Source organism: Cupressus sempervirens, chromosome 2 (genome assembly GCF_028749045.1).
Source record: "Cupressus sempervirens isolate cs-2001-9-10 chromosome 2, ASM2874904v1, whole genome shotgun sequence".
Taxonomy (NCBI): Eukaryota; Viridiplantae; Streptophyta; class Pinopsida; order Cupressales; family Cupressaceae; genus Cupressus; species Cupressus sempervirens.
In genome coordinates this window covers 596,656,606-596,670,472 of record NC_143119.1, presented here as the reverse complement: position 1 = coordinate 596,670,472, position 13,867 = coordinate 596,656,606, and the positions used below count along the sequence as shown (strand labels likewise).

The 13,867-nt window shown below is 41.1% G+C and overlaps 1 protein-coding gene across 6 annotated transcripts in view; it reads right to left on the bottom strand.

Moving 5' to 3' along the window:
* The window catches only part of LOC149574814 (uncharacterized), a 281,315-nt gene that overhangs the window by 159,987 nt on the left and 107,461 nt on the right, over positions 1-13,867 (bottom strand). The gene's annotated exons all lie outside the window — the stretch shown is intronic.

Here is a 13,867-nt window from a genome sequence, read left to right as displayed (position 1 = left end):
ACCAAACTATATTGAATCAGGCTTGGTGAATAATTAATTTCCAGAATATTAGACACTACTTATCTAAGTGCCAATAATAATAAATTTTTCCCCTACACAGACTTTATCCAAACCTCCTATGTGCAAGAGTATTGGCTCAATCTTCATGTGATGTTCAATACAATAGCCTCTATTTTTTTCTCAATATTATGAATAAATTCTGAAATTTGCAATCCTTACTCTCATTGAGTCTACACAATTTGGCCCATCTATTTTGGGGTTCTTAAAATCCCTTAATAATCACTCTGATAAAAGCTTTCACAATTTTATCTCTAATAAACCTCACAGGCTGGCAGGAAAACCAACTCTGATACTACTATAACACCCCAGCTGGGTATCGTTCTCAACCCCTCAAAAATGAAACCACAAAATAATGAACAAATGCATGTAACAGATTTTACCAGTTATTCAACCCCAAAGCAGCAATCTCACCAATATCACAGATTAAAAACAACCTCAGATTTCCTATTGCATCATACATCAGCAATACAATAACTCTTATTACCACCCAAATCCAATCTTACAAACAGAGATATAGTCAGATTGGAAGTACTGAAAATCAAAGATACAAATAAGTACAAGTGAGACACTTGAAATGATGCTTCCACTACAATGGGTTTCCGTCCACCGTCTTCCGATTTGTGGGTTTTCGTCCTCCAAGTGGGCTGAAAGTTGAAGCTTCTAATTGAATCTCCAAGAGAGCGCAATATCCAAATTAAATCGAAGCAAATATCCAAGCATCCTAAAATTAGCTCTTCCTCCCTTTTTCAACACAACCTAGTGACCTTTCATGTTCCTCTACTTGACTCTTCATTTTCCAGTCCTGTCCTTATCTTTTTGCTAGTTCGTCTCTTATTGACTCCCCCATTTTATATTAAATTGACATTAATAACTTTGTATTAAGTCCTCAATAGTAAGTATTAATATCAATGGGATTGGGTAATTAATTCTCAAATGTCCCAAAAAAAGGGGACATTACACTGAGCATGTGGTTGATCCTCCTGGGTCCCACAAACAAAAAGGCCATTCGCCCCTCCAACTATTTGTTATACCTTATCACCTCATACTCATTATAGGTGGAATGCCCAAAATATCCAACTGCCATAACATTGCTCGTCTAACATGTACGCTGAAATTGTAACTATACTGAAAAAGCAAGCTAGGTATGACTTCCTCCTTCATGAAGGGAAGTGTAACAACCCAAGTACTATAATCATACTCAACATTTGTGATGGTATAGCAGTTGTAGGTACTAGATAAATGAGAAGAATCAATCAATGAATACCTATCAGCACAGTCCTTTCTCCTTATATGCTCCTTGGTCATACTGTTAGCCAAGTTACTCTCCAAGGCTGATCCATAATCAGCATTATACTCCTCTGTCAAATGTAATAAATCAATCACCTCTTGGCTGCAATCGATATCAATTTGTGATGCTTGATCAATATCAAAAGGTGTTCCATCATCAATCTCGAATAGTGGATTCTCCAATATCCAATCAGCATCCATCTCAAAGAGTAAATTACAATGCTTCATCCAATCAACATTATGCTGGCTGAAAGTATTATCATCATTAGAAAAAATATCCTCATGCCTATTGTTTAATACTGCTACATAGGAAGATGATCCAAATGTTGCTTCATCAATCCTATAGTTGTCATCCAATGAACATGAAGTCATAATGCATGGACTCCATCAAATTTTCAGGTGGCTGATCCATAAGTGTGTCCTTTTTAGCCTTGTGGTCCCCCATAATACTATCAACTTCATCCCTATTGAGCTGCCCATATGACTGAGTTTTGTCTTTCTTTTTATCCCATCTATATTCTGAAACAAATCTTCTTCCCTTTCTTCCTCAATCTTGCTCCTTGTTAAGAATGATATCAATTTTTGCTCACATTGTTTGATGACATTGGCATGTATCTGTTTTAAATCAGGCAATATGGTAGATAACAAGTGTTGTGAATCATCATCACTCTCTTCAATAATCAAGCACATAATGGATTACATAAAGGATAAGATAAGATTAGATAAATTTATTAATGTCCAACAAAAGACCACCCAAGAGTCTATGGGACTGAAAAGCGTATAAGATGAGAGACAACCAGCTACAAGAGCACCAAACAGTATTTGGAAAAGAGCAAACAGGAAATAAAAGAAGCAAGGAGCAAACAAATGAGGCAAGAACTAAGGGTCCTTCCTCGGCCAAAAGAAGTCGAGCACCAAAGGGTATGGACTAGGGCGAGCAAGGGCCCCTAACCGCCAAGAACTGCTAGGGGGGAGCCGCTGACAAATAGAACCACTACGAGGCCTCATAGATCTGGAGTGACTAGTGGCAATGGCACAGGATGATCGCTTCGTCCCACGAGCCAGAGACAAGGGAGAGAAGAAAGTGGTGATGAGCTGAACTAAGGCCTCTCTCTGGGGGAATATGAGCTGCAAAGTGTGGTCGGGGAACTACATAGTCTCTCTAAGATACAGTGCTAAGCATCTCTGGTCCATGTAGCTGAAAAAGGCCGCAAGGAACTACACTCTCTGAATAAGCAATAGAATCTCCCTCGAATCTCGTAGTGAGGCAGTGAAAAATGAAATGGATCTCTATCTCGGTCCTAGCCAAGGTACACAAACGACAAGTCCAATCCTCTCTAACAATGTGATGATCAGTCTGAATCTGAACCTAGTGGGAGCCAACCCTGAATGACGCAAGGGAGATGCGTTAGGCATGGCACCGACATTGAGACAAGTAGCTAGGGTGCACAATTATACCATCCCAAATATCAAGGAAGTTCTCAACATAAAAGACCACCTTCAGACGTAACCCCCAAACAGGGTTACACCATGTCGTAGTGATGTACTCTCTCTAAATGTCAAGTCTAACATGTTCGTTTAACTCCTGTTGTGAGGGAAGCAGGTGAGCGAGAGCATCAAGAGAGAACTGGAAGCCAGGGAGGCAGTCAATATCAATCCTGATCGTGCTTAGCAAGGAAGAAGCCTGTGCAAACCAATAGTGGGCACAGGTGGCCGGATCGGAATCCACAACTGTGACTGAGGAATAATAAGCCAAGTATGAGTATCTACGTCGGTCGCCCACAGAGTTTGCAAAGCCACGAAAATGGTGAAGAAACCAAATCAGATCATGGCAGCGAACGTGAAGGGATGGGCCCTGAACTCAGCCAAAATAATGTTGTGAGGGGTGATCCAATGACATTTGATAATATGTCGAGGCAGCAGAATCTAGATGCACTCTATGGAGGCCCATTCCAAGTTAAGAAGAAAGGGCCCCCAAACCACCAAACCATAAAGAATTGTCGATCTGACCAAAGAGTTCAAGAGGGACAACTTGGACGAAGTGTCCTAGAAGTGATGTCTGAAGCACTATCTCTTGAGCATAGCAAGGGAGCCCATCCCCTTACTAACTCTAGGCTGGACAGCTTGTCTCAAACTAAAGAGAGGTCCAGAGAACTTGACCCTAAGGTAGACATAAGAGGTGGTAATCTCTATCTCTTGACCATGGAAGTAGAAGTGCGGGTGTGAGGTCTTCGAACAGTTGAAGACTGTAACCTGAGTTTTGCTCAAGTTCACAGACAGTCGTCAAAGGTCACAAAACTAAGCCATCCCATCAAGAAGCCTTTGGAAACTCTCAAGAGAATTCTCAGAAGAGGAGGCCAAAAGGATCACATCATTGGCAAATAGGAGAATGGCACTCAGGACCTGATGTAGGTAGCAACTGTCAGTAGGGAGTGAGGAGTCTCTGAGGAAGGTCTCAAGCTCATAAATATAAATGCCAAACAAGGTGGGTGAAATAGGGCAGCCATGTTTCACCCCAATAGTGCTCTAAATAAGGGCTGAGAAACCCTCATGTGTCCTGAATCTACAAGTCACTCTCATATAATCTCATAATAGTTGTCAATAAGATCTCTAAAATCTCGATATCTCAATCTCTAGAAAAGGGCCACATGTGGGACACTATCAAAGGCCTTACAAAAGTCCACAAAACAATAGTAGACTTTTGCCGAGCAGTTACCAACCTCCTCAATGATGGCCTGTAGAGTCAAAATGTGATCCATGGTCTGGTAATCCGCCCGAAAACCAGCCTGACCTCTGGCTCTGCAAGCTCTCCTGTCAAGCTCACTACAAAGGATAACGTTCAACGTTATAGCATAGAGTTTGGAAAAGGTGTGCCCAATCATGATAGTTCTATAGTTACCTAGGTTTGAAGACAAGTCAGTCTTGTGAATCGAATATACGATGTGCCTCGACCATGAATCTAGAAAACCAATACAAACTACTCTATTGAAGAGCACAAGAAGAAAGGAAATCGAGACAGGGACACCAAGCTTAAGGAGCTCAGCCTAAAAACCCTCCTCATGAGCCGCCGTGTTGGAGCTCATAAATCCCATTGCCTCACGGATGCTGGACGAGGTGAAAAGGTGGCAGTTGGAAGGTAGGGTGAGGTGGAGAAGAGGTTGGCCAGGGATGTCGTAGAGTCAAAATGTGCTCCATGATCTAGTAATCCACCCGGAAACCAACCTGACCTCTGGCTCTGCAAACTCTCTTGTCAAGCTCACTAGAAAGAATAATGTTCAAAGTTGTAGCATAGAGTTTGGCAAAGGTGTGCACAATCATGATAGTTATGTAGTTACCTAGGTCCGAAGAGAAGTCGGTCTTGTGAATCAGATATATGACATGCCTCGACCATGAATCTGGAAAACCAGTACAAATTGCTCTATTAAAGAGCACGAGAAGAAAGGAAATCAAGACAAGGACACCAAGCTTAAGGAGCTCGGCCTAAAAACCCTCATCAACCGCTCTGAATCCGATGGCCTGACGGATGTTGGACAAGATGAAAAGGTGACAGCTGGGAGGTGGGTGAGCTGGAGAGGAGGTTGGCCAGGGATGTTGTCGAGTCAAAATGTGGTCCATGGTCTAGTAATCTACCCAAAAACTAGCCCGACCTCTGGCTCTGCAAACTCTCCTATCAAGCCCACTAGAAAGAATAATGTTCAACGTTGTAGCATAAAGTATGGCAAAGGTGTGCCCAATCATGATACTTTTGTAGTTGCCTAGGTCCGAAGACAAGTCAGTCTTGTGAATCGGATATATGGCGTGCCTCAATCATGAATCTAGAAAACCAGTACAGACTACTCTATTGAAAAGCACAAGAAGAAAGGAAATCAAGACAGGGGCACCAAGCTTAAGTAGCTCAACCTAAAACCCCTCCTCATCAACCGCCATGTTGGAGGTCATGAAACTGATGACCTCACAAATGTTGGATGCGGCAAAAAGGTGGCAAGCTGGGAGGCGGGGTGAGGTGGAGAGGACGTTGGCCAAGGATGTCGTAAAGAGTGAAGGCATAGGCGATGAGGGAGCGGAGATCGAGGGTGGAGGGCGAGGGGCAGTGGGGAAACAATGTGCACCAAAAGAGCTTAGGGTTGTGAGATAAAGTGTCACAAAGGGAACGGCACTACAAAGCAATGAACGATCGTCTCTTGTAGCAAAGGAAACGACTGTAAGAGCAACACATGTTGGTGAAGTCGTCGGAGTGAGACAAGAAAGCACAGCGTAAGCAGCAATGAAAGGATTTACACTCATCATTGAACCATCAATTTATAGGGCAATTACTACGACATAAAGAACAATAATGGGGACAACGGGGGATGCAGAGAAGAGTGGCCTCCCAGATCGCAGTGGCCAAAAGGTCAAACATGGAGGAGACCTAACTAGACACAGAGAAACCGCCAAGGAGAAGAAGTCGTCTAAGATGAATGAGGAAAAGGTTACCATCACTCTCGAGGAAGCGATAGCACACAAAAGTATGGGTAACCGCCGACGGGAGATGGGAGGCAAAAGGCAAGGAGAGAAGCAAAGCACGAGGCTGAGGAGAGCATGGCCAGCCAAGGGAAGGTAGGTGACCATGAAACTACGAATGAAAAGAATGAAGGAAGCACAAGAGAGGGCATAGTCCACAACACTAGCACCCCCACAATGGAGCCAACAAGTGAACAACTCAGAATCGTGAAAGCATGAGAGGTCACTCAGAATCACCAGGTTGAAGAACTCACAAAGCAGGAGATGACAGTCATAAATAGAAAGTGGCCCCTGACTATCCTCTAAGGTTCGCCAAAGCCCCAAGCTAGCGGGATCCATCTCTAAAGTACAATTCCAATGTGAACAGTGGTCATGTATAGGAGTCTGCAAGTCTCTAGTCCGAGCATTAAAATCCCTTAATAAAATGATGTTGCCAATTGTCACGAACTTGGAGATGCACTCATGCAAGTCCAAGAAAGGGTCCCCATCCTCAACACTATGAATGGCATATAGAGAAGAAGTAGGCGGAAAGTAGCATACAACAATAAAGATATCCTTCTCACGCTGACTAGTAGGACTAATACAGATCCACAAGAATTTGGCATTGACACCAGATTGAATCATCAATGTAGCACTGAAGAGATCATATCTAACCAAACAAACCACACCCCCTAAGCCCTAAACGCCGCCGGAGGCACGTAACTCCTCCCTACAAATAGATAACCACTGATACCAAGCATAACCTGGAAGAGGACACATGGAACTTGCCTGTGTCTTAGTGACCCACGAGGATATCCACAGAACCAACAACATCACGAAGGAGACCCGATAGGGACCACAACGAGCCATTGTCATTCCAACAGTAGACAAGAAGACAGCCCAATGCAAGCCCACCCTTGACCAACTGTTGGTGAGCATGTCATGTGGCCTTGCTGACCTGTCTCGAATCTCAACCACTAGGAAAGTCTTGAATAATTGCCCTGAGGTTAAGAATAGCTACCCATTTACCATTTCGCCTAGCCTTGGCCACGAGGCTCCTGGAATGTTTCTACTTAGCCACCAGGGATTTCGTGAGGTCCTCATCCAAATAAATCTTAGTGGGAATAGGGAACAACTTCCTTTTTGATCGAGGAGCTCGCAGCCTGTCAAAAAGCGAGAGATTGGATAAAGAGAATGTCATCTGGCCCAACCCAACACCTATCAAGTGTGATATCTAAGATATCAAGTTAGTCCATGAGAAAGGAGTAACCAGTCGCGAACGGATCGAGAGTAGAGAGGACACCGTAGACTCGTAGGTCCAATTCGTGAGCCCGATAACATGCTCATTGTCCATCTTACCTTGAACCAAATTCTCAACACTCGACAAGGGTGCAATAGCAATAGAGTTGCACAAAGAGGCCCATGTTTTCACCTTATCTTCAATTTTTGTCAACAAGATGGAACGCCTCTCCACACTCTCTCTTTGTTTCCTTTTGATAGAGTCAAGTTCCACCTATTGACCGATAACGGAATCTAGATCAGATCTAAGGCCTACAATATTGGAGACAATCAATGAGGAGAAAGTCATATTGGAGTTTGTTGGTTTAGTCCTACAATAGACTCAAATAAAGTTTGAACCGTGTTCCTCAGCTGTAAGTTATCAGCTTCAATCTTCACCAGTCTATCAAATAGTCTCTAGTAAGTGACAAACGGTTGGGGCGGGTCATCACCAACACCCATGGTAAAATGCACGACACACAAAAAAAAACACAAAAGCCTGCAAAACCAAATAAAGAAGCCTGAAAGGTGCCACCAAGCAAGCAAATTTTGTGCAAACCAATGTAAAACAATAAATTTGAAAAACCTATTGCAATGGCCAAGTTAACTAATGGGTGTAGTAGAAGTAGCAGAGAACACCCACATTTAACCAAAGAGCAGACACCAATAGTCACAACAGGGGTTTTAGCATCCACGGAAAACACCACCAACCCGCACACAGCCAGGAGTCACCACAAACCACAACACAACCAATGTCGGCAAGAAGGAAAAGGAACAACGCATGAGAAGCAACACCGACCCACAAGAACCACAAAGGTTTACAAGCAAACAAGATGCAACAACAATAGCAAGCATAAGGAAAAGAAGGTACGCAAGACATCGCGCAAAATGCTACAGTCGCGTAGGCAAAATTTGTGTGAATGCAACCAACCACGGTAAAAGGGGTTTCACGCGAAAAGCTACAGTCACACGGGCAAACAACGACCTAAAAGAATGCAAGAGAAACTGGGATGACATTGCGCAAAAGAACAAAGAAGCACGCAGGCAAGAAGGAACAATAGAAAGGTGAAGACAAAAATGAATACAAACACACAAACACGGGACCAAGAAGACCACAGGAGATGACACCTTCAGATGAAGCAATGGTAGCCATGATCGCGTGGGAATGAACGCAGCCATCGTGTCATCGCGAGAGAGGTAGTCGCATGGAAGGTCAACGTGGTAGTCGTGGGAGACATAAGAAAGTTCGGGTCCCCCCCTCCTTCGCACCCAAGAAAGTTTGAATCAGTTCGAAGTTCGGGTCCAGTTCGAACTTGGTTCAACCTGGGTGCGATTTTTGCACTGTTGGTTCAATCAGGTTCGAACTGGGATCGAATCCGAGTGAACCAACTCCAAATATTCAAGCTCGTAGCGAACTGGGCCCCGTGAACAGCAGGAAAAGTGCTTTTTGGGCAAAATTTAATTGTTTTTTGGTGTCCATAAAACCTAAAAGTCGTTATGAATTGCTTTTGAGGCCTCTCATTGTCATTTTATGTTTTTAAATAGGTTATTTTGTCTTAAGGGAGAGCACATAAGATTTTGAGCAAGCATTCGGTTGTGCAAGGAGGAGTTTGAAAATTGATTTGTTGGTGTTCTTCAAGTGTTTGTGTATCATTTATACACATTTTCAAGCTTGCAATGGCTGGAAAAGGTAAGATCTTATTCCATTTGCTATTGTTTTTGTTATAGTTTTTCCATTTTTCCATTTCTCTTTCAATCTTCATATGTTCTTTTCCATTTTTCTAAAATTGTTATTTTCTTGCATATAAATTATGAACATGTATCTAATTTCTTGCCATTGGGAAAGGAATGGCATCTACCTCTTCATCAATAGGCAACATTGACCAAAGAAAGGAACCCAACTCTAATTCTCCTCTATGGAAGTATGTAGACATTATAAAACCCCTTCCAAAAGGTGGTGCATTCCGTTGGACATGTCGAGGATGTGGTGTAGAAAGAAATCGTTCTTATTATCGTGTGGTAGGTCATTTATGTGGTTACACTAGAAGAGGTATCAAGAAATGCCCTGGCAAAAAGGGTGCCCCTATACCAAATGAAACTGTGTTAAAATATATTGAAGAGCATGAGGCAACAGAAGGGAGAGGACGCAAGGCAACAGAACTCAATAGCCATAAAAGTAAAAGTAAAAGACCAAAGGTAATGAAGCCCCCCCCCCCCCCAAATGTTATAATACAAGACCACCCCTTCTTTAGTACCGTAGCAGATACTAACACTGAATCTATCCCCCTTGTACAAAAAAGAAAGGGGCCACTAGAAACTGCTTTTCAAAATAAGAGCCGGAAAATTGCTAACATTAAGGTGGGAAGATGCTTGTATGCAAATGGGTTGTCCTTTAACATTGTTCACTCTCCAGTTTGAAAGGACATGTTGAGGGGTGCCAATGAAGCTCCAAGGGGGTAGTGTGGCCCCAGGTATGAGAAAGTGCACACCACCTTGTTGGATGAAGAGATCCAACGGATTGAAGATCGATTGAAGCCCATAAAGGACTCGTGGGTTGAGATTGGGGTGACAATTGTTTCAGATGGCTGGAAGGATTCCAGGAACCATCCCTTGATCAATGTCCTTGCAGTGTCCCCTAAAGGGGCAATGTTTGTGAAAGCGGTGGATTGTGACAGTAACATAAAAGATGGGCCATTTATTGCTGATATCCTAATTGAGGCCATTGAACAAGTGGATGCAAGAAACGTTGTCCAAGTCATAATGGACAACACAGAGAATTGTAGAGCAGCTGGTTTGTTGGTTGAATCATGATATCAACACATCTTTTGGACACCTTGTACAATCCATTCACTCAATCTTATGCTACAAAAGATTGGGAACAAAGTTGAGTGGATCAAAACAAAGTATGAAGAGGCTAAGGACATCCAAATGTTTGTCACAAACCACCACATGACTCAATCTCTTTTCAAAAACCAATCAAAATTGGAGCTATTGAAAGTAAATGAACTTGAACTCGAGTTAGTAATTTACTTTTTAATATTTGACAATTTCTGATTTTTCATATTTTGCTTGTGCAATGTGTATACTTTTCTAAAATATGTATCAAATAGTTGCTTTTGTTCTAATTTATGTCATAGGTTGCTGAGACCCATTTTGCATCACATTCTCAAGACGAATTGTGCAAGTGAAAGATGCACTTCAAGGTATGGTAATCAGCCACAATTGTGGTGTATGGAAGCAAAAGAACACTGAAAGGGCAAACAAAATAAAAGATAGGCTATTGGCTGAGTCATGGTGGGAACGTGTGCAATATCTCCTTAAGATCACCGAGCCCATTATGAGCATACTTAGGTACACTGACATGGATAGGCCTTGCCTTGGAGAAATCTATGATGGCATAGACTCAATGCTTGAGAAGATCAAGCAAGTTATAAATGAGGAGCAAGATCCGCAAGAGACCTTTTTCAAACAAGTGCAAAAAATTATTTTTGAAAAATGGAACAAAATGACCATTCCATTACATTTGCTTGCCTATGCCTCGACCCCCTAATACTATAGCTCACAATATTGTAGTCTACCAGGAAGGTTGCCACCATATAGAGATATGGAAGTGTCTGACGGGTACCAGGCAGCATTTAGAAGAATATTTGTTGATGATGATATGAGAGATGTAATCATGGATGACTTCATAGAGTTTGTCAATGCTAGAGGTCTAAGTTATGATGCTCTTCGTCATCAGTTCAAGAAGGATGCTCATGGTTGGTGGTACCTCCATGGCCAAAAATTCCAAACATGCAACCCCTTGCAATCAAAGTTATATCACGAGTAAGTTATATTTTTTAAAAATTAGCTCAATTTATCTTCAAAAGAATCATGACTAGAAAGTGATTTTAAATTTTTTATAAGATTGAATTAATTGTTTTTTTATTTTTTACCCTATGTTATCTTCAGAGGTTGCTAGTTCTTCTGCATCAAAAAGAAATCGGAGCACCTATTCTTTCATCCACTTGGTGAAGTGTAATAGGTTGCAATCAAAAAAAGCACAGAACCTGGTATTTGTGCATAACAACTTGCACCTTCTTTCGCACAAGAGTCGAGAATACAAAGAACGGGAGACAAAGAGGTGGGATGTAGGTGCAGAGATTGTGGACTTGGATGCTTTCACTGCTCGGCTTACAATTGATGATTTTGATGACTTTGATGTCAATACCATTGTTAATTCTACTGCTGATCCCATTGGCCTTAGTGCAAGTAATACCAGAGAAGAAGATGAAGATAGAAGAACTTAGAACTAAGAATATTAATAGATTTTCATTCCATTAGTTAAACAATGATACTTGAACTTGATATTTTAAATGTTTTGAATCTTTGATGTTAAGTTGATTGAACTATGTTACTATATGATGGTATGATCACTATGATTACAAGTTTGACTGTTTATGGTGTTTTAAAGTTTTTGTTGTTTAAATGTGTTTATTCTACTATGCTACATTCTAATTTTAAATCATGCTTCATGAAAATGTGTGTGTGTGTGTGTGTGTGTGTGTGTATACTTTTTTTTTTTTTAAATTACATGTTTTTGTACTAACAAACCCAAACCCCTTTCCAAAATTTTGACGAACTTGCAAACCAGTTCTTGAACTTTGAACTTGGAACCGAACCCAAACCAGAAACTTAGCTTTTAATGGCAATCAAGAACTGATGGAACATATCAAGGATAAAGTCTTCACAACCAAGATCTATCATAATTACACAAGCTCTAACTTCTGCAACTACTTCCAAAATTCTAACGGTCTTAACAATGTTTGAGTTATTGATATTACACAATCCAAGAAAACTTTCCACGATAAATTGGAACTTCTTCATAACCTCCCTATTATAAGGATCATGTGGTGTTGTTATCCTCATAACTTCAACAATACATTGTGCGACCGCAAGTGTTACCTCCCTAACAGGATGCCTCAACAATGGTGGCTTAGCCAAAGAAATCACAGCAAGAAGAATGCCCACTTGCTTATTTCTAGAGCCTAGCTGTTCAATTTAGAAATCACAGCAAGAAGAATGCCCACTTGCTTATTTCTAGAGCCTAGCTGTTCAATTGTGGAAAAACAACAATCTATTGCTCCCAAATTTTGAAGTAATTCATCTTTTGATTGTGGCAAACATACAAGTTTTTGTTCTATACTGTAGAGTTTTTCATCAAGAATTTGTTCTTGGTCCTTGGCAAGAAATTTGGTTAACTGCCTAAACATGTTTGTGAAAATCTGATGTAACTACTACTGCTGAAAACAGTGACACAAATTTATAAAACATTTTGGGAATTCCACTTCTGCTTTCTAAGAAAACCACAAGCTAGTCTTCTGAGTTTTGCCAACTGAATCCTGCCCTTACACCTTACAAATGCCCAAATAAAGGTCTGAAATTGTTAACAACAGATCTGAAGTTTAATTATTCTTTTATCGAACATATATTCTGTCAAACAATTAGCAGAAGAAAAGTAACTTTTCATAGATACTTGAAGTGCAAAGACAAATTCACCATCACTTGATGAACTGAATCAGTCCGACAACTTTTGGAGCAGTCTATCAACAGTTTACTACCAGTTCCAAGCTAAAGCAATACTCTGTAGGTTCTAACAGCAACGGGTCCACATTGTTAATTGAGATAATCATAATACCAAATATTCCACTGCTCAAATCACATTCAATTGATGTGAAATGGAGTAGTTACAAGGCTGTAATAGCTGGCAGACAATATTGAGACAGTTCTGAACAATTTATGATAAGTGGCATTATCCCTGTAATAACCATGTGTTACCTTGGGCAGGTCTCCCTGATATGTTCTGATGCTTGAAGGTCTTATCAGACCTACATGGCTCATTGATGACAATCACCACCATAGTCAACATGCATACTTAACCTTCCTCAGCCAGACACACAGTATGGCTCTCAAGTCGGCCATCAATTATCTTGTTTGAAGAGAGATGTTATTACAATCACAGATCTGACAAACTTAAGTTTTCGTGAATACTGATTATTATATCACCCCGAGAGTTATATACCCTGTAGCAAGTAAGTGCATTGGAAACAACTGGTGTCCAAGAGGAAAATTCATGCCAACATGAACAGTAATACTCAGCAAGTGCTCAACTGGAAGTAGAGATTACATAGAAAGAAATGGCAGATGTTTGATATGCCAATGAGTTTGTGCTCAACTTGCAGAATATACAAACCCCAGCAATCACCTTCGCTGTGCCCGGCACCACACTCACTTTGGAATGGCCTTTTGTCAATAATATGAGCCGCTAAACATCTCCATAATAGCACTAGCATGTTCTCGCCAACTGCAAAATTCCAAGCACGGATATTAAATATTAACAATAGAAGTCTTGTGTCTACCCAGACAGGCAATGTCTCCTACAATGCCTGTAGGTAATGTTAGAGGACTCCCACATATTCTGCCGCTCTGCCAACTGCGACCGACTCACCAAGACATAGAGTGAACCGTCAACCATGCAAGTGCTCTGTCATCATTCTTGAGACCTGTCTTGTAAATATTAAAGACGTGGTCTTTATGAGACTTATCAGTATCAAGGAATTTACATGTGTACTAATAATTCCCCACACTTGGCACTTTAATTTGGATTAAACATTTACAAAAACCAGCCTACACAAAAACCAAAACTTGAATCAAATTCCCAGTGCTTGGTGTGCACAATATTCTCAGACTATTGTCGTGTCAAATATTTGTCTTGGATTATAAT